An 11,312-nucleotide genomic window follows, 5' to 3' on the forward strand; every position below is an offset into this window, starting at 1 on the left:
ATCCATTTCAGGCGGCACGGTGGTGTAGTGGTTAGCACTGTCATATCACAGCAAGAAGGTTCTGGGTTTGAGCCCAGTGGCCGGCGAGGGCCTTTCTGTGTGGAGTTTGCATGTTCTCCCCGTGTCTGCATGGGTTTCCTCCGGGTGCTCCGGTTTCCCCCACAGTCCAAAGGCATGCAGGTTAGGCTAATTGGTGGCTCCAAATTGACTGTGGGTGTGAATGTGAGTGTGAATGGTTGTTTGTCCTGTGATGATTTGGTGGCTTGTCCAGGGTGTACCCTGCCTCTCGGCCACAGTCAGCTGGGATAGGCTCCAGCTTGCCTGCGACCCTGCACAGGATAAGCGGTTATGGATAACGGATGGATTGTATCCATTTCCCCCATTTATAGCCAATAATAGCCAACTGCTAGCTGGTTAATGTTATATATTTCTGGCTGTACCACTGCTGACTAAAAGAAGCCTCTCAAAGCCAACACTGCCATGCCAGGTTCACTCAGAAATTCATTCAAACTAAACCCATGCTTTCAACTGTAACATCCATCTTCATCATCTTAATCATTCAACCAGACTAAAGATGAAAAAATGGTCTAGTCCAACTCCATTAAGATGATATAAAAAGCACAAAACGTCTAGACACAGAATGGCGTTGTATCATGCAGGACAAGAACACAGCTGAAAAGATAAAGCTGTCAAAAGTAAAATAAGGTAAGAGGGCAGAGAGTTCACACTCAGCAATGTGTTTCTCACCTGTTTCCAGGTTCAGTGATTTGACACTCTGCAGGTGTCGATATGGAACAGGACTGGAGCCAGCTAGTGCAAGTTACCTACAACCTGGTGTTTTCACACAAATACAGGCCTTCAGGTTCCTTCAGCCATTCATGAAGCCATTAATTACATGCACATTTAAAGCAAATGCATGTAACCTATTTGTCAACGTTTTTTCTAACCACATACAAGAAAAACTAAATGAAACAAGCCTTTAAAAACTGAGATAAAAATTCAGTTTTGGGTGATTCCATTCAAGTTTTCTCAAGTGTGTTTTCCAGAGTCTTTTTAACTATTATGTCCTTTCAAACACTCTTCTGATGGATTCCCCTTGTTGCTTCTCTTTAGAATATTTATCAGAACAAATATTTTTAGAACCTGATCCCAAGCTCAAAAAAATGTTTGTTCAAAATCCAAATTTTGTTTATTTAGTAAACAACCATGCTTTCCAATGTAATGCCATATACAGTAATGCTGATTCACCAAGTTCATGTACATGTTAGTACTACACTGTATCTTCAATAGCTGTGATGGTGCAAATGAATAAGTAACACATTTCTTACATTCATTAGAGATTACATTTTATTCTATCCACATTCCCTGGATATGAGCAATCACGTGCTCTGATTGGCTACTCCACTACTAGGATATCAGCTCATATACTGTGAGTAGAGAAAAACAAAATGGTGGAAGGTTTTGCTGAACCAACCGAGTACAAAATAAAAACTCTACTTGAAAACAAAACCCCAAAAAATAAAAAAAAGCAACAAAATATAGAATGAAAGGATTTGATGGTAAGAACGTATCTTTTTTAAAAATTTCAAGCATTATTATTATAGTATTTTTCACAAATTGCTACTGTCATTTCGCTGATTTGTTAAGCGGAAATTATTTTGTCGGACGTTTTGTATAATGTTTTTATTTATTGAATTTGCAAAAAAATAAAAATAAAAATGCTCTGGTTCTTAAAATCCAGTGAATGTGGATAGAATAAAACAATTATTATACTCAATCTTGTTGTACATGGCTTATAGCCAACTCAGAGTTCTGTGCCTCGTCGGCTATCAGATCATGTACGACTCAATTTCGTGGAATAAATGTTAAATATAACTTTAACCCTTAGATGCAATAAAAACTTCAGTCTTTTCCAGGAATGAGGTCATGCAGATAGAAACTATTTGGGCAGATGTATGTAGCCTGTGACTGACTTTGGAACTATTTGAGTTTTCTTGCTAAGTACCAACGGCAAAATTGTCACCTTGTACTCATCACTGTCTGTATATACTGTAGATAGCCAATACCCCACTATGTCAAACTCATCCTCTGGCCATTCTCATAAACCAGAGTGTCCTTGGTGGCTTGACAGTTCTCCACCCAGCCACAGAATCATGTCACATATATAACAATCCATTTGACTTCCTTTCATTCTGGATCACAAGGGTGTTTTCCTTCAAAAATTAGTAGAAGCTGTATATCAAAGTCATCACAAAGATTCATAACATGTCCTGATAGCACAGCTCACCAGGCAATACCAGACTGTACACACAAATAGTGTAAATGCTATAGTTTACTGAGACTGAGGACCACTCAAAATGTTAATATTGCTGTGTAATGAGGATGAGATTCACTCAAGATGTTGATATTATTCAGATTCACTCAAGATGTTGATATTATTCTTTTGAAGATGGAAATCACTAACTGTGTTGATATTGCTATTTATTGAGGATAAAATTATTCAACAGCTTAATGTTTTTCTCTGTTGAGGATGAAGTTTACTGAATGTACTGTTACTGTACTCTACTGAGGATAAGAAGTAAGAGTGAGAATATTAATGCTGTATTTTACTGAGGGTGAGGATCACTTGAACTTACAGTGTCTTGCAAAAGTATTCATCCCCCTGGGTGTTTGTCCTGTTTTGTTGCATTACAAGCTTGAATTAAAATGGATTTTGGAGGGTTAGCACCATTTGATTTACACAACATGCCTACAACTGGAAAGGTGAAAATTGTTGTTTTATTGTGACACAAACAATAATTAAGATGAAAAAACAGAACTCTGGAGTGTGCATAGGTATTCACCCCCAAAGGTCAATACTTTGTAGAGCCACCTTTTGCTGCAATTACAGCTGTAAGTCTCTTGGGGTATGTCTCTATTAGCTTAGCACATCTAGCCACTGGGATTTTTGCCCATTCCTCAAGGCAAAACTGCTCCAACTTCAAGTTAGATGGGTTGCGTTGGTGTACAGCAATCTTCAAGTTATGCCACAGATTCTCAGTTGGATTGAGGTCTGGGCTTTGACTAGGCCATTCTAAGACATTTAAATGTTTCCCTTTAAACCACTCCAGTGTACCTTTAGCAGTATGTTTAGGGTCATTGTCCTTCTGGAACATGAACCTTCATCCTAGTCTCAAACCTCTGGCTGACTCAAACAGGGTTTCCTCCAGAATTGCCCTGTATTTAGTGCCATCCATCTTTCCTTCAGTCCTGACCAGCTTTCCTGTCCCTATAGATGAAAAATATCCCCACAGCATGATGCTGCCACCACCATGCTTCACTGTAGGAATGGTGTTCTCAGGGTGTTGGGTTTGTACCACACATGGCGTTTCCCCCGATGGCCTAAAAGTTCAATTTTAGTCTCATCTGACCAGAGAATCTTCTTCTATGTGTTTGGGGAGTCTGACACATGCTGTTGGCCAAACTCCAAATGCATTTTTTTAAGCAATTACTTTTTTTTCTGGTCACTCTTCCATAAAGTCCCACTCTGTGGAGTGTATGACTTAAAGTGGTCCTATGGACAGATACTCCCATCTCTGCTGTGGATCTTTGCAGCTCCTTCAATGTTATCTTTGGTGTTTTTGTTGCATCTCTGATTAATGCCCTCCTTGCCCGGTCTGTGAGTTTTGGTGGGCGGCCTTCTCTTGTCAGGTTTGTAGTGCTGCCATATTCTTTCCATTTTGCTATAATGGATTTAATGGAGGGGCAGCAGGTTGGTGTAGTGGTTAGCACTGTCGCCTCACAGCAAGAAGGTCCTGGGTTTGAGTCCAGTGGCCGATGAGGGCCTTTCTGTGTGGAGTTTGCATGTTTTCTCCGTGTCTGCATGGGTTTCCTCTGGGTGCTCCGATTTCCCCCACTGTCCAAAGAGATGCAGGTTAGGCTAATTGGTGGCTCTAAATTGACTGTAGGTGTGAATGTGAATGGTTGTCTGTCTCTATGTGTCATCCCTGTGATGACCTGGTGATCTGTCCAGGGTGTACCCCGCCTCTCGCCCATAGTCAGCTGGGATAGGCTCCAGCTTGCCTGCGACCCTGTACAGGATAAGTGGCTACAGATAATGGATGGATGGATTTAATGGTGCTCCATGGGATATTCAAAGTTTGGGATTTTTTTATAACCCATCCCTGATCTATATTTCTCCATAACTTTGTCTCTGACCTGTTTGGAGTGCTCCTTCGTCCTCATGTTGCTTGCTTAGTAGTGTTGCAGAGTCAAGGTCCTTCCAGAACAGGTTGATTAATACAGACATCATGTGACCAATCATGTGACACTTTGATTGCACCAAGGTGGATCTTAATCAATTAATTATGTGACTTATGAAGTGAATTGGGCGGCAGCACAGTGGTGTAGTGGTTAGCGCTGTCGCCTCACAGCAAGACGGTCCGGGCTCGAGCCCCGTGGCCGGGGTTGGACCAGCTCTTATTTAGGGGTTTCATACGAAAGGGGGTGAATTCCTACGCACACTCCAGATTTCTGTTTTTTTGTCCATCTTAATTATTGTTTGTGTCACAATAAAACAACAATTTGCACCTTTAAAGTGGTCGGCATGTTGTGTAAATCAAATGGTGCTAACTCTCCAAAAATCCATTTTAATTCCAGCTTGTAATGCGACAAAACAGAATCAGCACCAAGGGGGATGAATACTTTTGCAAGACACTGTACTATTGAAAATGGCATTTAATGGAAGAAAGAAACTCTTGATCTTTATTCAGTCATGCTTGTACAATCATATCATTTGTCCAGTGAGCTAACCTACGGGTAGTCTTTAGATAGCAAAGCCCCTTTATGATACTTCCTAAAGAAAACAAACGGGAGGTCAATGAGCCAAAAGCTGACATCACTTCCCTCAATGGACATTCTAACCTGTGTGAGCAGACAGTTTTTTTTTTTTTGATGTATTGTGGCATCAATATCTATGGCACTAATGCTGGGGTCAGCCACAGCATGACATGATTGAAAGCCTATCCCCAAAGCAGACACTGCCTGCTGACTGATATTGCAAATAATTGCATTACATCTAAGCCACTGTGATGCCTGGTAAAAAAACAACAACACTATTTTAAGCAAAAGCAACTTTGCACCATACATTGGTTCATATGGCAAGTTGCAAAATCTGCTTAGAAGTACAGTAAATCCAGATCCCACTGTGAGATCATTGTTTTTTGTGTAAAGTTTGGAAACATTTCATATGTTTAAGAAAAGTTTTCAGTAGTTTATATGCTCCCAAGGGAAACCCATCAATCTGTCCCGTGTTCAGAGACAATGCTGCCATAGTTTTAGGGTAGACTTTGAAAAGGCTCTAAAACATTGTTTACAGTGCAAGATAAAGGGTTTAAGCTTAGTGTTGCACATTATCATGGAAAAAACAAACTCTCCACTTGCCTGCAAACAACCAGTATGTGGAGACTGGCCTGAAAATATGTGAAAAATTAATTCTGTTCAGTCTATCATTGAAACACACAATATCTTTAACCATCTCTAAACTCTTATTATAAGCTCTATATTCTCTACTATAAGTGCAATGTAGGACGGTGTAGTGGTTAGCGCTGTTGCCTCACAGCAAGAAGGTCCAGGTTCGAGCCCCGTGGCTGACGAGGGCCTTTCTGTACGGAGTTTGCATGTTCTCCCCGTGTCCGCGTGGGTTTGCTCCGGTTTCCCCCACAGTCCAAAGACATGCAGGTTAGGTTAACTGGTGGCTCTAAAGTGACTGTAGGTGTGAATGGTTGTCTGTGTCTATGTGTCAGCCCTGTGATGACCTGGCGACTTGTCCAGAGTGTACCCCGCCTTTCGCCCGTAGTCAGCTGGGATAGGCTCCAGCTTGCCTGCGACCCTGTAGAACAGGATAAAGTGGCTAGAGATGATGAGATGAGATGAAGTGCAATGTATCAGCTTATCATCCATTGAATTCTATCTAATGTTTTCATTCTTATCACAATGGAGGTTTGCGAGGTCTTTAACAAAACTTCATGCACATTATGGCTGAATCTGGAATGATGCCTTCTTAACCCTTATCCACATCTGCAATCCAATAATCCATCTGCTTTCTAATGCTAAACCTCAGGCAACATCACAACTCCAATTATTTTCAAATCACATGGTAAAATCTGGTGACAGCCGTCCCTAATAGAGCAAATAAAATGCCACACGTCTCAACGTAAACACACCAGAGGAATCACTGACAGAAGTGGAGCATTCTGCTTTGCCCTTTAATGACGCTTTAATGTCTTTGAAAAGCCTGTCTTTCATTTCTACATGAAGAGTGAAGAGTGAATAACTGACATTTGTTAATTTGATGCATGGAGTCATTATGATTATAATTCATCGAGACATTGTTTCGTTGATTTTTAAATTTGAGAAATTAATTACTGGAATTATTATTAACTGTTTCGGTCGTTTTACAGTTTGCTTTAAGTGCAAGTCATGATTTTGGAGATGAGTTCATTTTAATCATCTACACACACATATTTTATGGGGTTTAGTGAGAAATGTGTGGTTAGAAGCGGGCTCGAGGATAAAGAAAGAAATCTGGAGAAATATGGACAAAATTTGAATCTTCATTATGAAATATTCTCTAAATACAGTATGCTCTTTGTATTCACGAGTACTTCATCGTTCTGTGCTCTTTTTTTTTAGTTAGCAGTCATTGCAATTGTGTAATTAACCTGCCAGGTTACACAATATGATCTTTGTCTCATATCTATGCTCATAGAAAGTTATCATGCAAGCTGTCTGGGGGTTATGCACTTCCTGTTTTGCCGCATTGCTCATCAAGGCTTCAGACTACAAAATAGTTCAGGATGCCTTAACGCAGCTAAGACAGGCTTCTCAACTGCTCTTTCCCCTTTCAAAAACGTTCATCAGTGACAAACGCAGCTCTTTCAGCTTTAAGCATCGAATAATTAGACGACATGTATTCAAATAGTGAAATCAAGTGTATCTATCGAGTACACTATGAAGCACATTGCTGCACCGTCTTCCACAGTCATGCCTGGTTCCCCATAGACCGCAGAGCAGTGGAGTGAGACAGCAGTGTGTGTGTGAGAAAGAGAGAGAGAGAGAGAGAGCTCAGTACGACTAGGGCTGCTATGGAAACTGCATGACGCAAGAGCTGCTTCTGCAGAGGCGAGAGGACATGTTCACAACTTTCAACTTCCAATACGCTGACAAAACGGCTCACATTTTGGATTGAAAAAAAAAACTGCAGAGGTACGTCTCTCTGCTCCTTCACTCCAGTTAACAGGGAGGATATTCAGACTCCTCGAGGAAATAGAGACAAGACACAATAATCTATCATAAAAAATAAAAAAAACTCTCATAAAATGTTATAAATTGGAATCAAGCTTCAATTAAAATTTCCAATCATATATATATATATATTTTTTTTTTAATTTGATGACATGGTTTAATGCCTTCTCAGAGGAAATATGCAGCATTAGATGGTCCATGCTTATTAAAAATGCATATGGATCCACCACTGACATGTAGTAATCACTGAAAGGGTTACCGAGGCAACCAGTGCTTCAAAGAAGCATGCATGGTACCATATAAAATTTTCCTTTCATTCCTGTCAGTGTATTTCACTTTCTGGTACTTGCATTTTTATTTTTATTAAGAAATCATATATTTTTTATACGAATTATGATTATTTATAAAATAATACATTTATACTAATTACTAATTATTTATAAAAATAATTAGAAGAACAAAATAGCCCTTAATGATAACTGGGATGAATTAAATTAAATACATCACCAGTCAAAAGTTTGGACACCCCTACTCGTTCATAGGTTTTTCTGTATTCTGACTATTTTCTACATTGTAGAACAATACTGAAGACACCAAAACTATGAAATAACATACGAAACATATATGGAATTATGTGGTAAACAAAAAAGTGTTAAAAAACAACAACATTTTTCATATTTTAGATTCTTCAAAGTAGCCACCGTTTACCTTGTTGACGCTTTGCACACTACTGACATCATCTTAACCAGCTTCATGAGGTCGTCACCTGGAATGCTTTTCAATTAACAGGTGTGCCTCGTCAAAAGTTAATTAGTGCAATTTCTTGCCTTCTTAATGAGTTTGAGTTGATCAAACAGTAAATAGTAAATAATAAAAATACAGTAAATAGCCCTATTACACAACTGTCAGGTCAAGTCAAAATCCCTCTCACGCCAGAATCTGGTCTTCCGAGGCAGTCTCCTGTCCCAGTACTAACCAACTCTTTTAGGCGTATGGGTGTGGTGCCGATCTCTGTTTCAATAGCCCTCAGCCTCTCGCCTATACAACTAGGGTTACAGTGGGGAGCTGGTCCTCTGGTAACCGCAAGAGTTTGACTTCCCCACTTGCATCTGTATTGCAGTGTGCCTTGCCAGATGGTAGCAGGTACCATTTTTATGATGGTCTTTGGTATGATCCGACCACGAGTAGAACACGCAATCTCCCGGTCGAGAGGCGGTGTTCTGTAAAGTTATCCTACCTCTTGGATTTGTCCTACCAAGCCTACTGCACATGCGCAGAGCACATGACGTCATATCTTGGAATTTGGACCGAGTTTTGTCCTACCGATCAGCTGGGCTGATAGAAAATTGGTGAGTATTTCACGCATTTGCCGATTTTTATGTTTTGTGCGTATTGGTCGAGTCTTTGGCTGAGTCAAATAATTTGTAATGACTTGTTTTGAATAATAAAACGGTCTGTATGAGAACTTGCTAATTCTGTCACGCAGTGGGCACTGTGCAGTCAAAGTTATGACGGGGCATCGTTTCGTTTGTTTATAAATACTGTATTTTATACGTTTCTGAATTGCAAATATGCCTACATTATGCATTACAAATGCATGAAATACTCACCGATTTTCTATCAGCCCAGCTGATCGGTAGTACAAAACTCGGTCCAAATTCCAAGATATGACGTCATGTGTTCTGCGCATGCGCAGTAGGCTTGGTAGGACAAATCCAAGAGGTAGGATAACTTTACAGAACACCGGACATGCTAACCACTATGCCAACTCATGGCCTTACATAACTGTAGTAATCCATATTATGTTAAGAACCACTCAACTAAGTAAAGAGAAATGTCAGTCCATTGTTACTTTAAGACATGAAGTGCCTTTTTATTAATAAAAATAAAGAAAATCTTTGAATTAGAATGGTGTGTCAAAATTTTTGCCTGGTATTGTATATAAAAAAAAAACAATAATGTAAGATAAAAATGTTTTTTAATATTGTACAGTGTTTGGAGTATATCATGCATTTTTATACTTGAAATACGTCTAATCTCTAGTACAAGAAAAAAATTAAATTCATATATACATATATATATATATATACACGCACACACACACAGGGCAGTGGTTAGCACTGTTGCCTCACAGCAAGAAGGTCCTGGGTTCGAGCCCAGCGGCCAAAGAGGACCTTTCTGTGTGGAGTTTGCATGTTCTCCCCGTGTCTGTGTGGGTTTCCTCCGGGTGCTCCGGTTTCCCCCACAGTCCAAAGACATGCAGGTTAGGTTAACTGGTGACTCTAAATTGACCGTAGGTGTGAATGTGAGTGTCACTGGTTGTCTGTGTCTATGTGTCAGCCCTGTGATGACCTGGTGACTTGTCCAGGGTGTACCCCACCTTTCGCCCGTAGTCAGCTGGGATAGGCTCCAGCTTGCCTGCGACCCTGTAGAACAGGATAAAGCGGCTAGAGATAATGAGATGAGATGAGATGAGGAATCTGTTTTAATGCAATGAAATTTATGTAACAAATGTCAGCAAGTGGAAATTCTCTTAGTGCCACCCAGGAAGTAGTCATAGCACATGTCAAATGGCCTTTAATAGAAGAAGATGCCTCTTGGCCTGCGTTCAAGTATACTTGCACAATCACTTTACCCAGGGGGCCAACCTGCCTTTAGATCGTAAAGCACATGAACATCTGGTCAGTGACACACCAGCTGACCATCACTTTCACACAGCACTTCACTGCACACAGGGCTGTCCTGGGTACATTCTCACCTGTAAGAGCATCTCATTATCTCTAGCCGCTTTATCCTGTTTAACAGGGTTGCAGGCAAGCTGGAGCCTATCCCAGCCGACTACGGGCAAAAGGCGGGGTACACCCTGGACAAGTCGCCAGGTCATCACAGGGCTGACACATAGACAACCATTCACACTCACATTCACACCTACGGTCAATTTAGAGTCACCAGTTAACCTAACCTGCATGTCTTTGGACTGTGGGGGAAACCGGAGCACCCGGAGGAAACCCACGCGGACACAGGGAGAACATGCAAACTCCACACAGAAAGGCCCTCGCCGGCCATGGGGCTCAAACCCGGACCTTCTTGCTGTGAGGCGACAGCGCTAACCACTACACCACCGTGCCGCCCCTGTAAGAGCATATAGGTTGATATACTGTGACATTAAGCGTTTCATCAGCAATGCTGAGTTTGGCAACAGTATGACATGTTTAAACCCCAGGTCCCAAGCAGACACAGCATGATGGCCAGTGATGCATACAATACACCTTCCTGTATGGCCATAGTGATGACCAGTTTAAAAACAACCCCCCCCCCAAAAAAAAAAAAAAAACCTATTTTTAGCAACTGTCTTATTGTATTTGGTCTTTTCTGACATTTGATGTCTTATTGTAACTGTCTTTTTGAGAGCCTTGTGTTATGGAGAGCCTTGCAGAGGGTGGTTAAGACTGCTTAGAAGATCATCGGCTGCCCTCTGCCCTCCCTGGAAGGCATCGCCAGCTCTTGCTGCCTCTCCAAAGCCAGGAACATTGCAAGTGACCACTACCACCCTGGACACCACTTGATTAGCCTGTTGCCCTCTGGCAGGATATATAGGAGCATCAAAAGCAGGACAAAAGGACTAAAAAACAGTTTTTTTTTTCCTATGGGTCATCAGGAGTCTGAACATCAGTTAATCTGTGCAATACACTTATGGTGCAATCTATATCCAGTGCAATATAATTACTGTGCAATATATACTTCCACAGACACTATAATGCGCTGCTATTTTAGTGTTATTGTTGCTATTTTAGTATTGACTGTGTATGTTTTTAAAGTATGCATGTGTTTTTTTTTATGGGTGATTATGTTTTACGAATATTCTTAATATGCATTTATCAGTAGGAGCATCTACAGTTTCATTGTATATGTTGCAATGACAATAAAGTCTTATCGTATCATATCGTATTGTATTAAGCGCTTTATCCCTGGCCTAAGCATTTGGTTAAGTGAGACAAAAATTTCCTTCATTGATAAGACCAGACAGG

Source organism: Neoarius graeffei, chromosome 4, assembly GCF_027579695.1.
Source record: "Neoarius graeffei isolate fNeoGra1 chromosome 4, fNeoGra1.pri, whole genome shotgun sequence".
NCBI lineage: Eukaryota > Metazoa > Chordata > Actinopteri > Siluriformes > Ariidae > Neoarius > Neoarius graeffei.